We start from the raw sequence: 19,690 nt of genomic DNA on the forward strand, positions 1-19,690 counted from the left end.
TAAATAGTATTTGTTTAAAAATATTAACCATTGCTGAGAGGATTGCATTTCCATAATGTCTCAGAGGCAACATTACGTGAACACTGTACTCATATCCCAAAAAGACAAAATGATCTCCAAATGACAACACATGCTTTGATGTCCCATTGATGCTATTGTCCCACTTTGACCAGGAAACATTATATAAAATCAAACCTAAGAAACAGAAGACTATTCACAAGTGACAAAATAAATACCATATGTTATTAGCCAATTGATAGATAAAATGTGTCCAGATATGTTTCTGTAGTGGTGTCATCAAGTTCTGCTGCAGAGGTGGGTTCTTTTTAGCTGCAAGTTCATTTTTCCTCCAGGAGTTACTATCAGATCCAGCTCTGAGAAACTGCACATATAAGGAAATTCTAAAAAAAAGGATTTTTTTTCTTGCAAAAGTTTCATACAACATACAGATTTTTTGACATTTCAAATACAAACTTATACTTTTTTTAAAAGCTGAAAATATTTTTACAGTGGAAAATATGTCCAAAGTAATAAAAATTTTAAAATGTTCGAGAATTGCATTTTTTCATTACCATGTAAATAATTGTAAAATTAAGACATCTTTTCATGAATTTTCATAAATTTTGCTGTTAATATTTAAATGGTAGCTTAGCAGTTTTTGCAACTGATGCTCTGAAGTGCATAATAAATCTCATAAGAGACAGAAGTGCCTTGGTGGTAATTGGGAGACACAAGATTTTTAAACTGATTTGTGTTTCTTTATTCATGGGGTGATTCCACCGTGCACAGTGTCTGATTCACTGGTGTTTCTTACCTGCATGTCAGAAATCTGTTTTCAACAGAGCTGACTTCAAATTTTCACTTTTGCAAACCATATACATAGTGAAACTTCAGTTCACTGCCAAGACAATACCAGTTTTTTTCAGAAACTGTTGATCTAAAAAGTTGTATTGATTTCAGAGGTATTTAAGAGGCATAGAACATTTATCCTTGATCAAACTAGTAGCTTAAATTTAATTACTGTCTTCCTGCTGAAAACGTGTAACTTAAAAGTTAAATACCCAATTCTCCTCTTTTCTTTTTTGTTAAATGCACTCAATACTGTTGAACCCATCTTCTGCATGTCTGATCTATAAACAGATGAATATAAAATTGACTTAATAAATCACTAGTGACAGGTTCAAGAGAACCCTGAAGTTCTTATGAACTGAATGCTAAATTAATATGGCTAAACATATAAAAGGAATTTTTTAATGAGGTTGTATTATTGTTCTGAACTGCTTGTAACCTTTGCCATTCTTTTGTAAATTTTAATAAAAACATAGTACTGGCTGTATCACATTAAAATCAAAACAATCAAACTGTAGTCAGTTTACCTTTTTGGTGGTGTTTACCTGGTTTGTATGTGCTTCTTTTTTTCTTGAGTAAAGCTGAACTTCAAAATTTCCGTGTTTCTTTTGAGACACAGCAACTTCTGCTGCAAACAGGCAGAATGAGATTTAGCCTCAGTTTTAAGTACCCAAAGTTGGCATACCCTACAGGGTAAAATGCCCAACTTCCCTCCATAAATCGAGATGTGGACTCAGTCACACAGCCTCAATCTTTCCATAAAGGGGCAGGTCTTTTGTTCATCCTGTCTTTTTTTTTTTCCTCCAGTTCTGTGCAGATGTCTCAGATACTCTGAGCGCATTTCACAAACCTTTAGATGATAGCATTTAGGCAAACATGCCTAAAAACTCTCAACCTAATGTAAAGAGAGTTTGAGCATTGGGCAAATATGCAATCATCTTCACACAAACACCTTGATTTTATGTCATTCATATGAACTGATTCTCCCTTCTTGAGGTCAAAGCTGTTTTGCTTTGGATGTCTGTTCTTACAGCCCTGGATGTGTTTTATCATGAGGTCTATCAACTGAGAACAACTTATAAAAATGATACAAAATATTTTTGGGCCAAAATTTCTGTTCAAAGAAATAAACAGTGGCAGGTAAAGATCATCCTGCCCAAAGGTCAATTCCTTTTCAAGATTTGTAGGTTTTTTCATATTTCAAATGCTGGAAAAAAGAATCTGCTTTTTTTTTAAGGTATCATTTAAATCCTAATTTATCCTATTTTTCTTCTCCTGTTTTGAGTATGGGCAAGTAGGATAGGAGAGAGCAAGTAATTCCTTGATTAGAAAAATTACTTTACAAACAACACATTCATCAAACAGGGACCTGCACTTCCACCTCTACAGAATATTCCAATGATAGGGCATCAAGTGGGAAAGTAAAATTTATTGTGATTAATATCCATGAAATCTTCTTAAAGGCAGAGATATTCTCACTGAACTTTCTTATCAATGCATTAACTTCCTTTCAAACTTAGTTCCTTCTTCTTATTAACACACTGTGCTCCTGGGTAGTTCCAAGGAGGGTTCTTTGGCTAATGTTGAAAAGTGTTTCAGCATTGGACAAAATCTCTGCAAGTTGAATTCGGATTCTTCTGTATTAATCTGCCTCATATTTTTCTTTTTCTGACTAGAACTTCACTTTAAACAAGTCTCATACAAACATTTTTTTACTGATATTAAGTCACAACCAGCTATTTAACAAGTTATTGCAGTTGTAGGATTAAACCGTGTTTCGCGTATCCAGAAAGGTGCCTCTTTTTCTAAACACTGAAAGTTGACATAAAAGCTTCTCATATGTAACCTCCCTGTATTACAGGTGGAAAATAGGCTTTGAAAACTGAACAAGAAGTTTTTCAATAGAGGCAGTAGTGAAGCATATCTTTCTCTGACTGTCCATTTCATATCTGAATTGTGATGTTAAATTGTCCTCTGTCAAGTTTCTTATATTATTCTGTTACAGCATTTTAAGCTATCTTCTGTATTCCTTTCTGGGATTCTGCCAGGTTTGTATGCAGTAATTTGGCCAGTTAATAAGAAGTGCTGATTGCCTGTCTGTCCTCTGCTCTTGGCCTCTGTGTAAACTCCACAAAACACTTCACCTCACAGCAGCTAATAAGTCAAACCAAGGACTGTGACCCTGTACAGGCTCTGTGGAAATTCAATATTTTACAGATGTTCTTCTCTGACCAATCTTGTAAATGTTCAGTAGCTTTCCAAATTTTGAAGGGGAGAAAAGGAATGGAGCAAATGGATAATAATGTATCTTTATGTTCTGGTACATAATAATTATGGGTGCATACATTTTTTTTCTTTGAATTGAAGACCTAATCTTACAAAGTCAAATTTCAAAAAAACCCAAAAAAATGTAATAACACATTTTAAAATCGTACTCTGTATTGGACCAGCTCATAGCTCTGAGGAAATTTATTTTCCTTACGTCACTTTTTTAGGCTCCTACTATCTGCTCAGCTTTCAGTTTTAATTATGAATATACTTATTTCTTTCAGATTACATAAAAATGTGCAAGCATCCTAACCAAACATGCATGGAGTCCAGTATTCTTTTACTATGACTTAATATTTTTGACCTTTATAAAACTGATCTAAAATGCCAGAAATCAGAATCTTAGTCCTGGAGACTAAATTTGTTTTTATTTTTACTCAATTACATATTTTCTTGACTCATCTATGTGGAAAAAGCTATTCACATGTCTTGCAACATGCATGTATTTTTCTTTCAGCAATTTGCATCAACCTGTTGAATATTTGAGAGCAGCAGAACACATTAATATAGACTGAAACATCTTAGCTTTACATCATACCACCTTCTTCAGAGTCATTTGTTGAGTTAGGAAGCAGGGACAATGCCATGAGACTCACATCACTAGCCACTCCATGTAAAACAATAACTAAATGGCTGAAGCAAACAGTTGGCAAGCACTCATATGCTAAAAGGCAGAAATGTTCAGCTGGGGTAGACTTTTGCAGTTAGAGTACTGCAAGCAAGCAATATGACAGAAAGCAGCATTATGCCAATGGATGCAATGCTAATTAACTATCTTTTGGAAGAATTTCCAAACCAAAATGGCCATACTTCCAGCATTCATCAGGTGAGGTGTCTGCTCTTGCACAGAAAACTCAGCTTTAATTTCTAGCTAACTGTTAGTGTTGGGTACAATTTGAATCAATAAAAATTAGCAGCAAGATTATTTAGATAATCCTCAGTTCCTGGAAAAGGTGAATTATTTTCACCAGCAATAATTATTTTCACCAGCAATAATCACTAGCAATGTATCTGCATATTTACTTTTCTCACTAGTGTCTGTTGCAGACATTTAACAGTTATTTGGGTTTCACATAATTAAATAGGGTAAGTAATTCTTTAATAATTATTCAACCTACTGGAGATGACATTGCTGAAATATTCAGTCAGCACAGTGTTAAAATGGGAGACAAATTTATTGCAAGCTCCAAATCTGTCATTTTGCTACATGACTAAAGGACTCATAGATTGAAGACATAATATTAATAAAGACTTTGATAATTGTGGTTTGGGGAAAGGGAAAATTATTCCCTTTAAGGGAAGTTTGTTTGCTCAGAGAATATGTCAGCTACTGTGAACAAAGGTGGCAATTGTCTATCTTAGCCTTTTATAAAGTTTTGCATTACTCTCACATTTCAGAAATTAAATAATTAAATCAGCAACAGTCACTAAAAGTCTTTAGAGAGTTTCTAATACTCTTGGTCTGAGGAAGGAGCAGGAAAACCAAGATCTTCCAATAAATTCCTAGATTACTGTCACCTCATCTCAAAAAAAATGAAAATATTTTGTTCCAATTCATTCTCCTATCATCCCTCTTACTGTGTCCTAAATTTCAAAAATAACAAAACTTTTGCAAATTTCAACAAAGCTGAATGGAGGAACAAAAAAGAGCAGGTGTGACTGATAGAACAGTCAAAGGAAGACTTCATATCCTCTTCTGCACAACAATCCATACCGAGGGTAAATTTTTCAGCAACAGGCAAACCTAAGGTTGTATCTATCTTAGATACAAGCCTGTGCAAGTCAATCACAAGCCACAGCACTATTGGAAATCAAGTCAGTTTCCGAAGTGCTGCAATTTCTGGTTTATGCCTCTTACAAAACAAACTCCCTTCCCTTTCCTGAATTAGTAATTAAGTGTCTGCAATTTGAAACCAGAAAGAGAAAAAACAGTTATGAGCTTGTTCTCTTTTTCAGTTTTTCTAGAAGCTGCATGTATTTAAGAAGCTCCAACATTTAGACTGCTCTTCAAAAAGTCCATATGCTGGTGTGTCTGTGACATCTATTCTTACATAAATTACTCTTAGTGCTTTAAAATTAATTTCCCAAGCTTGAAACTTCATCCACATTCATCTTTCAAGTGTTGGAGATTCTTATGTTTGTCTGCAATTCTGAGCACTCCCACTATCAGATCTCTTTTACTTGAATGAGGATATGCACTCTGGTTAAATCACCTTTTAACCTTCTCTGCAGATCTGCTAAATTGATTGAATTATTTAAACCTCAGATAATAAGACTTTTTCTGATTCCCAGATACCTTTTATGTCCATTCTTTGAACTATCTTCAGTATTTTCATATTTGTCTGGATGTAGACACCAGCAGCAGACACATCCTGGCAGAAGTCTGTTTCTTGCATACTAAGTCAAAATTATTTCCTTACTTTAACTTGACAGTCTTCTCTCACATAGATAATGTTAGGCCTTTTGCTCCAGTATGAGATTAAAATGTCACACTAAGGAGCTTCTCTGATGATTTCAAGTAGGTTTCTGAATAATTACTTTCTGAAGTAGTGCCCTCTTCTGTAGGTGTAAATGTAGTTACTTGTTTCCTTTGTTACTACCCATAATGAAGTGTGTTAAAATGTATTTTGGGAGGTTGTGACCATTTGGTTTCAGGTGTGTGTGATTCAGGTAACTGATCAGGTGATCAGTGATTCAGGTAACTGATCACTTGTCCTCCTCATTAGTTGCAGCTCCACACCTGAGTATGTCCAGCTCAAAACAAGGTCTAATACAGACAATTCATAAACATTTCTATGTGTGGAATCCCAGTCAAAACAGCTCCACTTACTGATCCCTGTGCACTTAGAAATACTAGGTTTAACCAGACTTTAAGGTGGTTTTAAGGTATTTATCATGTGCTATCTTTATTTTCTACAAGTTTTTAATCAAGATATTATAGCATTCAATGACAAAGGCCACTTTATTAAGGTAGAAATTTCTCAGACTGAGCTGCATTCTTTATAAAAAATATATAATTAATAGAGGCATTGTTATGAAAACTGAATCCAATGTAATTTGTTACATGTGTGATCTACTTTCAGTTACCAGTATGAATGCATACTTTGCATTGTATTTCTCTGATATCTTTGTTGATAAAAGGATAATTTAATCCAGATGAATTTAACTGGGAAAAAAGGTTACTAGTTTTATTGGAAAGAACTTCCCTGATGCCTTGTAAATTTATTTTTCCAGGTAGTCAAACTTGAAGTTGTAGTGGATCTAGTGCAGTGCCACTGTCATGCAGGCTTGGGAAGAAAAGGCCAATAGCAGCATATCTCTTGCAGGGGAAAGCAAGCTGGAGGAACAGGCAAGGCAGCTTGGCAGCTCAGGAAGTGTGTAAATTAGCCCCATAGTAACTTGAGCTCTGAGAGACTGTAAGCATAAATGCCTCCTGGAGTTTTAGGTGCCAAACTGTTTGTGACTAGATGCTAAAAAATAGCCCACATCATGTCAAAACAAGATCAGCCTACTCTTCACAAAGTAATCTTACACACACAAACATGCAAATATCCAAACACCCACAACCTGCTGGAGAGTTTCTGAACAAAACAATGCACATAAGTACATGTAGATACTGTGGTCATCCCAGGTTTTCTCATGGATTGAGCCTTGTTTGCTGTCTGAGCTAGAGGCATACGGATCAAATATGTAGGTTCCAGTTACTTGTTCTCTGTCTATTCAGGATGTGACTTTCAAGTATTATATAGCAGATAATGAAAAGGCAGAAGGATTTAACTCACTTGAGTAATCCTATTTCCTAACATTCATTATCAGTAACTTCACAGCTGCTGTATGGCTTACTTATTAAAATAAAAATTAGGAGGAGAAATCTGTTGGTGTCAGATTTATTCTGAGTGGCAAGACTTACCACCTGACATATCTAGGTAATTAAAGGGGGCCTTTAACAGAAGGTTAGAACTCAAATATTATACAGAGTTTATTGCTTGTCATGCTGAAATGAGTCTTGGCCAGTGCAATGAATTTTCTCAGTAGTATGCTGCACTGATATTATGCAGAGATGTTTGAAGAGTTTCTCTCTTTGGAGTCCTTTTCTCCAGATAATTATCTTCCTTTATTCTGTCTGTCCCTGAAATGCCAGTTCAGGGATTGATCCTTAACTAAGAATAAGCACATGAATGATAAGACAGAACCACACTTTTTTCAGAGGAAACATGTAGATGAGCACAAATTTCTGAATAGGGATTATATCAAACACATATATTTTACTGATTTGGAAGTAGCATCATCAGTTATGTATTTTTTTCTTCTTTCATTATTCTGTTTTTCCTTTTTCTGAGAAAAAAATGGTTTTAAAAAAAATATACACTCTGTATACCTATCTAGTTGTCCTTCTGGAAAGAAGAAGAAATCTGAATTGATTCAGCATAAGTTTCTTTGCTGTGTATTACTCACTCTTCTGAGAGTGAAGAAGAATATAGGTCTTCAAGATCCTTCAATCTTATACAGATATAGTAACAAAATATGGGTGGTATAAGAAAAGTACTTGCAGGAAGAACAATCTCCAGTCATTCTAGAGGTGATGTCTTGTCCAAACACAGTCCTATGCACGGCTTTGTGGAAAGGCTATTTGGGCTCAAGTGTTTGTCACTGGTATTTGCATTAGCCCAGAAAACATTAAAGTGTGTACAACAAAGCCTGCTCCATCCCCCCGTGGTGCCAGATTTACATTTCAATCATATCTGACAAGCAGGTGCCATTCTATCTGTTTATATTCAACTCTGTCACTTACTGATGTTTACAAAATAAAGTGTATAGATGACAAGAAGAACATCTTTTTTATTTAGGCAATCAAAAAACTGTGTGATAATGCTTTCACGCTGATTTCCTTCCTCCAGGATAGCAGAACATTTGTCATCAGCAGGATTGAGACAGGTTTTTATAAAAAAATACAAAACTTACAATTTAATAGTCTTTCTTCAGTAAGCATCTAATTCCTACTGCAAAAGAGAAGAAAATTATAAACCAGCAAAATACTTTGTTGTTTTCCTGGAGGGAACAGTATAATAGAGTGGACTGGGTATGGTAATAGACTTTTCCCCAATATATAACTCCGGCATGTCCCCTGTGGTTCTATAAAAACATTCTAAAGAATGTTTCAGTAAACAAAATAAGAGAGTGATAATGAAAACTGAATTAGCAATCATTTGGACAGCCAGCTGTTTTGGGTTAATGTGCATGCCAGTTTTTGGAGATATTCCTTCTGGTTTATTTGAACATACTTAGTTTGCCATCCTGTCAGATGTTTGCAGTCTAGCATACAACAAAAGCCAGCAGAATTCTGTGAGTGTTTTTGGGCTTCAGTTCAGCATCCTCACAGCCGCCCCACAGTGTGCAATATCTAATAATGACTGATTTGTCTTAAACATGTTCATTAAAAGGAAGGAATTTATCTCTTATTAGCCTCTTCATTGACACTGCTGTTTGGCAAAAGGAAATTTAGTATTTTGGATTAGCAAGGTTTGGGGTAGTAAACTGTTGGAAGTAATGATTTTTTGGTATTAATCTTCTGGTTGGGTTAATTCGGGCTTGTTTTCAAATAGCATAAATAAAAGTTACATGGAAATATTTCTTAACATGACATTTTTTTCTGATCCAAACAGAAATGTGTACCATCTGTCACAGCAGAGAAAAAAGCCTGATATTGAAGAGGCATTGGGGTTTTTTAACTGTAAATGTTCACGACTTTTACAGGTTCATTTAGTACTTCCCATGTAGAAAAGTGCTTTTAACTCAGAAACAGTGATATAGTTCCTTACATGAAGTAAGGGATACAAAAATAAAAATTTGAGTGATGGGCCAAAGAGGCACAGCATTTCACTGGTAATTTCCCTTTCCACTCCACGCAGTATGTCAGAAACTACACACAACAACAAAAAATAGACTTGCAAAAATAAATATGTTAATAAACTCATCTTTTATATGTTTAGACTCATGAACATTAAGGATCAGGTCGGTTGCAAAATATTACAGTTGGATAGCTTCAAGTTCAGTGATATCCTTTATTATTAGTGGCAGAGGAGTTGAGTTTTCAAGTATAATGCAAGTATATTCCAGAGCTGAACTACATAACTGCCAATAAAGAAATAAGAACTTAAAAGATCTGAAACTTGTTCTCTGTGTTGTCCTGGTTAAGATGACCAACTCCTGGAGTTGCCAAACACTGTATGTACATTCATGTTCTCTCTAAAAAGACAGAAATTGGATTCTTCTTTTTGTACTTAGTGATGTTCATTAAAAGAGCTCCTTCTTACTTCATGATGAGCTGTGGTTTAGAGATAATATTTGCCCCTGCAAAAGAAAGAGGATATTTTTCTATAGCAAGAGAGAGAATATTACACAAAATGGATCACTATCTGGCAACACAGGAGAACATAGTACAAGCTGCAATATGAGGAGTATCTCTACACCTTAATGAATCAATGCATCAAAAGAGATGATGGATGGGAAGTATCATCAATTCCACATCTCTAATGTCTTTCCATATATGTATTTATTTTTTAAATTTAAGTAAGGTATATACACCCTACAGCATTAAACTAACACATTAGAGCAGAGATTTAACAATGACAAAGGAGCATAAAAGGTGAACAAAAAGATATTGAAAACATCTTCCTAATTAGGAAGGATAGACTGACTTCAGGAAAAAGCAAATTCCAACACAAAATAACCCAAATAATTAATGAGTTACGTTCTGTGAGAAAGGGAAACTTGGAAATAATTCTTATCAGTAACATTTAAATTTATATTAAATTAAGCTTTAATGTTTACTGTAAAATTTCAAGTACAACAATAAAATCCACAAGGCAGTATTAACTTCTCTAAGTTGTTGCATTATTTTCCAGAAGAAAAGGCAATGATTCCTTTTACAATTTTGACTGGAACAGTGAAGCTATTTGTGGGCTTGTCATTAATAGAGCAAGGAAGTGTATAAAATTTACTCCCCTGAATTACCAAATACTGGTACATGTGCCAGCAAACAGACTTCATATATGTACTGATCCAGTGATCTGTGTTGAGCAATGAGCATATTCTCATGGGTCATTGGAGGGAAATCACTGCAGAACGGCCTCTCTGGGCCATGGCCATGAAATAGGGTGTGTTGACATGTGACATTCTGAGGGATAGGTCTACCCTTCCTGTTAATCCATACCCACCTGTTAGCTCACTCACTATCTACAGCAAAGGGAAGACGCAGCTGACAAAGCCACTTTGGAATCTTGTTTCTGACAAGGAGCACACCTTTCATCAGGCTCTTTATTGGCCACTTTGAAATCCTTAGGATGATCCCTGGCATTGCTTTGAATCAGGCCAAATCACGTTTTCTGAGCAGTTCCTCAGCACCAATCAGGAATTACTACTGATCAGGCTATTGTGCACCTGACTGCTCTCTGCTGTAGCTTGTGAAATGTTAATGTTATAAACACAGGCCATGTGCTGCTACTTGTTCCAGTGTCAAAGACTGTCAAAGCCTTCAGGGCTGTTTGGGATCACTAATGTATCTCAAACCAGGTGCATATGGCCTGATATCAAGTAAGAATTTAATAATTTCTACTGGAATCTGATGCTGCTTTCTTATATTCTGTTGTATGAGGCTTCAAGTAAAGTCAGTAGGGACTGACAAGCAAGCAGACATCTGTCTAACCTGACATAGGAATGTTTTTAAGCCAAGAAAATGAAATAGAGGAAGAATTCTTCCATAATTCCATTTATTGGGCATCATGGAGGCCCAAAACTGATGAATTCCCAAACTGTCAGACAGACACTGATATTTTATTGCCCAGTGGCTAGCCTCATTACACTCCATTTCTGTAGGGGATTATTTCATTCCACGTGGTTCCCTGGAGCACACACTCTCACTCATATGCTCTTGCAGAGTGAAAATGGTAGCCAGATGAAAGGGGACGCTCCTGGGGCCCTTGCCACCTGCTACGCTATCCCAAATTTAGCCTCTTTTTTCAACTGTAATAATTAACCAGCCAGGGACATTTCAGTGCCTCTTCATCACAAAGGTGCTTATATGTACCTTATATCACTGAGTAATTCTATACTGAGAAGCAAATAAATAAAATTTTTTCTGTGATACATCATACTAATATCTAAGGGATTTGGTTCAGAACTGATTTCACAATACAGTAATGCTCATGTGGATTTTAAATCTGAGTGTTTTGGAGATACAGGATGCAGCATCTTACTGTAGACTAAAGATATAAGCATCATATAATCCAAAATAGTCTGGCCACAAATCTTATAATTTTAAGGCATTTTACTTAAGTATTTCAGAGAAACAAGCAACATAAATTAGTATTTCTGGATCCCAGAGTTAGGGCGAGTCTCCCTTGCAGGCGGGGTGAACTGGGAGTTTGAAAGGATGTGGGTGTGGATCTCCAGGGGAGGCTGATTAGGATCACTGGGGCCTCTTGTTCTTAGGGTTCTGACATTTCATACCTCAATGTATATAGGGAATTTCTCTCACATATATAAATCTAAAGAGGAGACTTTCCCCTCTTTTATACTGGAGCAAGACTCAATTGTTTATAGCAACACTTATTGACAAACTTTCAGTGCTATTGACATCTAAGGAAAAATTGAAGTTAATTGAAAATAGGTCTCACAAAGCAATTAATTCCCCCCAGGGTTTAAAAACAAATTTCTGCTTTCTGTATTTTCTTATGTAACAGAACACATCAGTTGTGGTACACGCTACTAAATCTCTTTACTTTTGATAGATGTGTTATAGTTGCCTCTCCTCCATCCATCACAAGCTGCATTGTACATGATGGTGGCATTCAATCAGTGTATATACAGCTACTTGAAAATAGGTTTCTAGTGTTGGGCAGCCCACTAGGCTCTCCTTATATGGGGACTGATCATAGAACCAAAAAATAGTTTGTGTTGGAAGGGACCTTTAAAAGTCATCTCATCCAACTCTCCCTGCAATAATACAGGATTATCTTCAGCTGGATCAGGTTGCTGAAAGTTCTGTCCAGCCTTGAAAGTTTCCATGGATGGGGCATTAATTTCTTTTATAAATGAGTGAGACTTTCCATGTGAGCTTATTCTAAGGGAGATGTTTAAAAGAAACACACAAATGCAGTCTAATTCTGCCTTGCCTCACTTTTGCAGCCACTCAAGGAGCACTCTAACTAGCTTTTTAGATCACTAAAATTATCTGCCAAAAGCCCTTTGTCAGTAAGGGGAATGCTCTCTCTGCTCAGTAGATGTTATCACTTGTCAACAGTTTATTTCATAAAGGAGAATCTTTCTCCTCAAACATAGTATTTATACTTTCAACATGTCTCAATATTCATTAATGTTTTAAAAGAGTTATATTTTTCTTTTGCTTTGGACCAGGCACTTTTTAAATATTTTTCCACCATAAATTTCTACTGGAAAGATTAAAAAAAAATGTTTCTTATCATTTTGCTAGTGAGGATTGATCAAAAAAATTTGTCAAAATACAAATTAGAAGCAGAGCAGTGTAGATATTTATATCAAAAGTATTACATGGTATGGTTGTATTTGATGAGAAATAGCTGGATTGATAATCCAGGAGGGCCTAGGTCACTTCTAATTTTATGAACACATAGTATTAGGAGAGGTATTTATACTGACTATATTTATTATACTGTACTACTAGGTAGAACATGTCTTAGCATTGTCTTACAGAGGTAGCAGAATAAAGTATCTCCCAGAAGAACTTAATTTATGACTTCAGAACGCTCCTTTGCAACAAGATTCCCTTTTTTAGTATAAATATAAGAAAGTCAGTCCATAGTTACTGTACAATGTAAAACCTTACAATTAGGTGGTGTGGAATCCTCACTGAAAAATAATGGTTCACTACTTTTCACAGAAGCTGATACAAAAACAAGATGCTGATAAGAGCATCATGGTTCTTGTGAGATGATAGAGCAAACAAACTTTTAAATTGACTGAGACATCCTGTGAGAATCAGGTTCATGATATACTGGTCTGTAGGAAACTAACTTAATTACTTCATTGAAGTTTAAGGAGTTTTAACTTTTTTTTTTTCCCTGATTTTCTCTCCTGGCCTTCTCCCAGTAAACAATTTTAATATGCTATTAGACTGATGATCAAGTCAGATTTACTCATAAGCTTCTTAATCCTATTTAATCCCATGGAATTGTTTTCCTATAATAAAGACAGTGCTTTTCCAAGCATGTCATGGTGTTAAATGCAGATGTGATTTGCCCTGTAGTGAAGATATGATAAAGAAGTGACATTTTCTGCCATTCTATTTAAGAACCTACTACATGGTTTGACTTTAGTATTCTGTTTTTATTATTTGGACTAATCTTTTGTTAGTTTGCTTACAAATCTTTGCTTGTACAGAGAGGCCAGTAGGGCTGCAGTGTCATTTCCTTAATTACAGCACTGGATTTTTTCATTGGATAGCTTATGAAGTCATTATCAGGCCAATGAACTCGTTGTTCAAAGCAAACAGAATTAAAGTTCCACTGTGCTTCAACAATAAGAGACTTCCTAACCTCCCTTCAGAACCCACAGTTTTGCCTATCTTCACTGGGATTTTGCAAATTAAATTCTGATTCTGACCTTGTATAAGACCAACATTTCCTCTAGGAAAGTTTCAACAAATCCATCTCAACATTTCAGCTCTGACCTTCTCTCTCAGTGGAAGAAGGAACATTTCAAAAAATGTTAAGCAAATACCATATGAAAATATGGATGGTTTTTTACCTTCAAATCAGGCAGAAAGTTGGAGCTTTGACTTTATGGGATGACTTTCTGTAGGACAGATAATGAAACTCAGATAAGGCTCTCCAGCTGCTTGAAATACAAAGGTAAGAATTTAAAACCTTTTTTTCTTTTTTTGCTTGACAACATGCCTGTAAAACAGAAAAAAACCATTTGCTCTTTATCCATGCTCAAAGACACTGTTGTGAGGATCTTATTACAGGTACTAAACCACATGAGTGTAGTCAAGATGAGTGTATTCTTCGAACAGAAAAGACCAATGGACATGATAGTGTTGGAAAAAATATTCTGCCAAAGGAATTAAAGAGAGAAATAAAAACCCTAAACATTTTGCTTTTGAAAATTGGCATGATGAATCTCAGTAAAACGTGCTTTTATTTCTCATGATTTTGATTTCGGGATTTAAAATTTTTTAGACCTGAAGATTTAACAACTTACTTTACCAAATCACATGACTACTGTCATATTTAAATGCCAATGATTTTCAGCATACTGTCAGAGACTACTATATCTGGAGGATCAAAATCTGTTTTACCTGTGATATCAGTCCTCGTTCACTTAGGCATGAGCTAAGAGGTTTTCTTGCTACTGAACAAACAGTCCATGTTCACTGTAATTGCAAATAAGATGAAAGTGTCTGTGTTTGGGAGGAGAGTTAAAACTATTGCAGCTTTTCATGCCAAAAAAAATCTCCCTGTGTGTGAATTCAGTGTTGCTGGCAAAACCCCAGTCTGAAATGGGTTTTCTTACTCACTTAACATATTCTTCTGGTGTGAAGGAATAATTTCCAACTAAACATCTTACAGAAAGCTGCTTGCTGATTTTGCTAAGCACATTTACTGAAAATTAGTTCTCCTAATTGCCAAAAATACTTCTTTTCCAAATGTTTCTTACCTCGATTCTAGCCAGCAGGCAAGACATACTCTGATGGGTAGAGGAGGTATGAATCAAGTCATGAGGTGAGTTACTACCTTTTATATTGCTTCTGAAATGAATAGATCCTCACAGGTATCAAATTAAATTAAAAATATAATTCTGTATAAATAATCTGTTAATGAGATTTCTGTTTCTGTTAATTTCCATCAGAATGGAATGTAATGATGAGGTAAAAACTAATTACATTACATATGTAGTCTTGTACTTCTGATTGTGCCTCAAATTATTGTTTTAGTAATGTACAGAATACATGCTTAAAAACTAGTTTTTCAAAAGCAGAACTTACCTGAACTATGTCATGCTTGAGTTCCAATGCTTCTGAGAGTTATTGAAAAGTCTAATACCTCATAACTACATTCTATAGACTTCTGTTGGAACTATTTTCTTTCCATAAGTGTATGACATTTTTCTCAGATTTTATTAATATCTTTATAACTACTAGAAGGGAAAAAGTAGCTGAGATTACAGTCCCTCTGACAACTTAAGTTCTCCTCCCCAGAAAAGTTTTATACCTGTTTAAATCACATTACGCTTAAGTAACAGGGGAAAAAAAAGAAAAAGCCTTCTCTGTTTTTACTCTGCTATCTTTTGGTGTTGTGGATACCTGGTAACACTTCAGCAGATGAAAGATCAATGGAAATACACACTTTGACTGTGACAGGGTTCGGATCCAGCCCTATGTGTATGATTGATTTTATCACCCAATTAATCTACTCCTCCTCTTTGAAAGGGATGACATCTCAGACATAGATTTGGTTTAAAGAAATAAAAATAATGATAAAATCTCGAAAATCAGTAAGTACAATAATTTGGTAATTTTATTCTTAAGATTAAGGAGATCAATTTTATAATGGATATCAAATGTTAGCTAAAGTCTATGAATATATATATAGAAATATAAAAATACCTGTGAGAGATATATATATATATATATATATATATTTATATGTATAGGCATGTATGAATACATATATATACACACAAAGATTTCATTTGGATTGAATTTCATTTTGTGATGCTTTGCCTACCATTGTTAAAAGTTTGCTTTTTAATCAGCACTGCCAATACTAAAATAACTATTTTAAGAAACACAGAGATGAATGACAGATTTTCTATGGCCAGACTGTGTATTAGTTAGCATTCAGATAAAAGCTGATGGTTGCTGGACTTTGGATTTTGAGATGTAATTGTCATGTTTCAAGAAAATCAAAATTAAAGGAAAAGGATGATTAAAGATCTCAAGCTAAATTAAGCTTTGTTAAGATGTTTAAACTAAAATGTATGTACAGAAAAAATAAGAATGCAGCCCTGAAAGTTGTTGTGTAAAACCCGTTCCAGTGACTGCACTCAAATTATATGTCAGAATTACTGGATTAGAACTCTATAGGTGAAGAAATCTTCTCTTTGTTTGTTTGTTTGCTTGGTTGTTGTTGAATGCAACAACAAAGCAAACTTTTTATGAAAACTTTGACTTTGCATAAATGTTTGAATCCAAAACATTTGGATAAACTACCAAATATCTTTAATTTCCCAATTTTTTCTAAACATCTTTGTTGATCCCCTGACCAGCTACATTAATGAAGTTTGAATGTGTGCCTGGTTACTGTTACCAGTCATTTTGATGAATAATATGGCTGCAAGCAATTAAAATTTTCATATAAAAAGGAGTTGGCTTAGAATTTGAACTTTCAAATGACTACCAACTAAGTTAAGAAGAAAATTTCTTCTTTAGTACAACAGTATGGTTATACAGGTATGTGAAATGGTGTAAAAAGTACTTAAAACAGGGAGTTAGATGACAGTTTTTCCAATTATTATCTTTTCTCTTCAGAGGTGTCTGCTGGAAAGGGAAGGTGATGATGCTCACAGACGATACTGGCAGTGACCTAAGGAAGGAGAAAAAGCAACAGAAATAAATTCTTGTAAAAAACCAGCCTGACTTGAGAGTCTTTATTCAGAGAGCACATAAAGACTTCTTGTATTTTAGTATCATCTGGCAGAGCTTAGCAAAGTAAAGATTCAGGAAGTAAAGATGAAGGTATGCTGGTTTGGGCTGGGGTGAATTTTCTTCCCAGTGGCTCGTATGGGGCTGTGTTTTAGATTTGTGCTGAACACAGGATTGATAATAAAGAGATGGGGTTTTTTTATTGCTGAGAAGGGCCTACACAGAGCCAAGACCTTTTCTGTCACACTGTGGGGGAGACTGGGGGCTCACAGGAGGCTGAGAGGAGACACAGTGTGGACAGGTGACCCAAACTGACCTAAGGGATATTCTGTATGACATCATATCCAGTATATAAAGTGGGGGGAAAAAGGAGGAAGGGATGGGACAGCCAGAGTGAAGGCATTTGTCTTCCCCAGTAACCATTACATGTGACAGGACTCTGCTCTCCTGGGGATGGCTGAACACCTGCCTGCCCATGGGAAGTGAATTAATTCCTTGTTTTGTTTTGCTTGTGTGCATGGCTGTTGTTCTCCCTATTAAACTGCCTTTATCTCAACCCACAAGTTTTCTACCTTTTACCCTTATGATTCAATTCTCTCCTTGGTGCTGCTGGTTGTGTGAGTGGCTGCATGGTACTTGGCTCCTGTCTGGCATTAAACCATAACAGAAGGTAAAAAGGAGTGTGGAACACAGTGACATTTAAAGATATCAAGGATACAAGGGTGCAGAATAATACCTAGAGCACAGACTTTTGGACTTTGATATTTCCCCTGCATGCATTGCAGAGGCAGAGGTAGTTGCAATTCTAACAGTTCAAAAGCATATTTTCTGGACTGCAGTGACAGAACAAGAAGAAGAAAAAAAAAAGAAGACAAGAAGGAAAGAAACACAGGGAGGAAAGATCAAATGGTAGAATCATTTGCAGGCAGAAAGAGAGAGGGATGAGAGATAATCAAGCTCCACATAGCCAGAAAACAGCAGACATTTGTGACCATGAAAGAAGAAAATAAAAAGGCATGTTGCCAAAGCATATTCAGGAAATAGAAAGGTTTTGCTATCTGTCAGGTGGTATCTGAGAATAGTTCAGTCAAAACAAAATGTCTCACAGACAATTTTTCCTCTTATAAAGCTTTGGTTCAACTACTAAATATGTAGTTTACATCAGTATTAAAGTCTCTGGTATATTTCTGTTGAAATGGGTGAAAATAATGAAGTTCATGTATTGAAATGGAAAAATACATTAGAATGGAGTATGCATAGAAGCCTACACCATATATTTTTAGCAAATTGGTGCAGTAAATGCCAGTGAAATCAATTCTACAAACATAGAAAAAACTTGCAGAATTTCAGATAGTCATGCACTGACTTTATGGATCTCTGGAAAAAAACTGCTGAAGTCACCAAGGATTAATAGCAATTCAAAAAGCAAAAGAACTAGTCTCACATGGAGGGCTTTATGACAGGAATATTCCGTGGCATCCACAGAAAAAGAACTTCTCAAAAGACAAACATCATATCACCCAGCTTCAGGATTATGTGGATTATGTGTTGTTCACAGATGAGAAGAATTCTAAACTAAGTAATTATGTAAAATTGTATGAAGTCATGTAGAATCTGATGCTGATTTCCCAGGTGCTTTTGCTTTCCTCCTACTTCTCATTACCTTTAAGTTTTGCCTTCTGCTGGAGGTAAACAGGATAAGAGTAATCAGCCACTAGTCAAAACCAGAATGGTAAGCAGCCATATTCCTACTACAGAATTTTTTACTAAAGAAGGTAACAGATTTGTTCAAGTTGCCACATAAAATATAAGAGTTGATGAAATATTTTCTTCTTTTAAATGTTCACTACAAAAGGGATCATAACAAATGTTTGTAAACTGAATGATTTGCACCTCATCTTTCATTTTAAGATTTAACAACCTTGCACAGTTGAATTCATCCAACCAACAAAAAAACAAGGCCTCTAACAAAATCTTTCTTTTAAAGCGTGCTTTCAAGTTTCCTATTATCACTTGGACACTGAAATAAAACCAACAGTTTTAGTGCTAGACATTTCCTCCCCACCTAGAAAAACCCACAGCACAACTCTTTTGTGGACTGTATGGAATATTGAAATATTTCTGTATTCATAATCCTACAATATATGCTAATTAAATAATACCACAATGAACACTACAATGATTTGTCGAAATTCTGTTTTTCTTTAGACAATATTGAAGACTTCTATGAATTTGAACAGAAAAATACAGACAGCAGTTTGCAAGGCTTAAGCTTAGTGCACAGAATTTTGCTTCAACAAGCCTTCTAAAATTGACAAAATATTTAACATCACATTTCTTAGAGCAGTTTACACAGAGAAAGATATCCAAAAGAACGTACTTCTGATGAAGGTGACAAGTAATCTAATGAGCTTCCTTAGAAAGAAAAGAAAGTCCTTCAAGGATGACTGAACCAGCCTAACTTAGATATTTTCTAAGCTCTTGCTGAAAGAGGCTTTGTTTCTGTGTTGAGTGTAAAGAAAACACAGTGGGAGAAACAAACCAAGAAAAGCAGCCTCTGTGACTAATCTCCTTTGAGTTAAAACATATTGATTCAAAACTTTGTGGTGCAGTGTTTGTTCACTGGTCAAAGCCTGAAATGAGTAGCAGAGTAATTCAGCTACAGAATATACATGACTTTGATTAACCATCAAGCTAACAGAGAGAACAATCCCATCCCCTCTAGAGAAGGGGAAAAGAAAACAATTTCTAGAACCTTTCGATTCAGGCAGTTAGTCTCTTGTGTCCTCTAGCTAATAAGCTACTCTCTGCATGAATCCTCTTTTTGACTGG

At 35.4% G+C, this 19,690-nt stretch overlaps 1 long non-coding RNA gene across 1 annotated transcript in view; it reads left to right on the plus strand.

Moving 5' to 3' along the window:
- The first annotated feature begins 14,638 nt into the window (after positions 1-14,638).
- LOC128938714 (uncharacterized) overlaps positions 14,639-19,690 on the plus strand; it is a 78,741-nt gene continuing 73,689 nt past the window's right edge. The window contains exon 1 of the long non-coding RNA XR_008483183.1: positions 14,639-14,936. This is a non-coding gene — a long non-coding RNA (uncharacterized LOC128938714). The remainder of the gene's footprint in view (positions 14,937-19,690) is intronic.

The sequence above is a fragment of the Melozone crissalis genome, unplaced genomic scaffold (assembly GCF_028551555.1).
Source record: "Melozone crissalis strain CALT ecotype California unplaced genomic scaffold, PUWL_Pcris_2 ptg000004l_1, whole genome shotgun sequence".
In the NCBI taxonomy this organism is placed as follows: domain Eukaryota; kingdom Metazoa; phylum Chordata; class Aves; order Passeriformes; family Passerellidae; genus Melozone; species Melozone crissalis.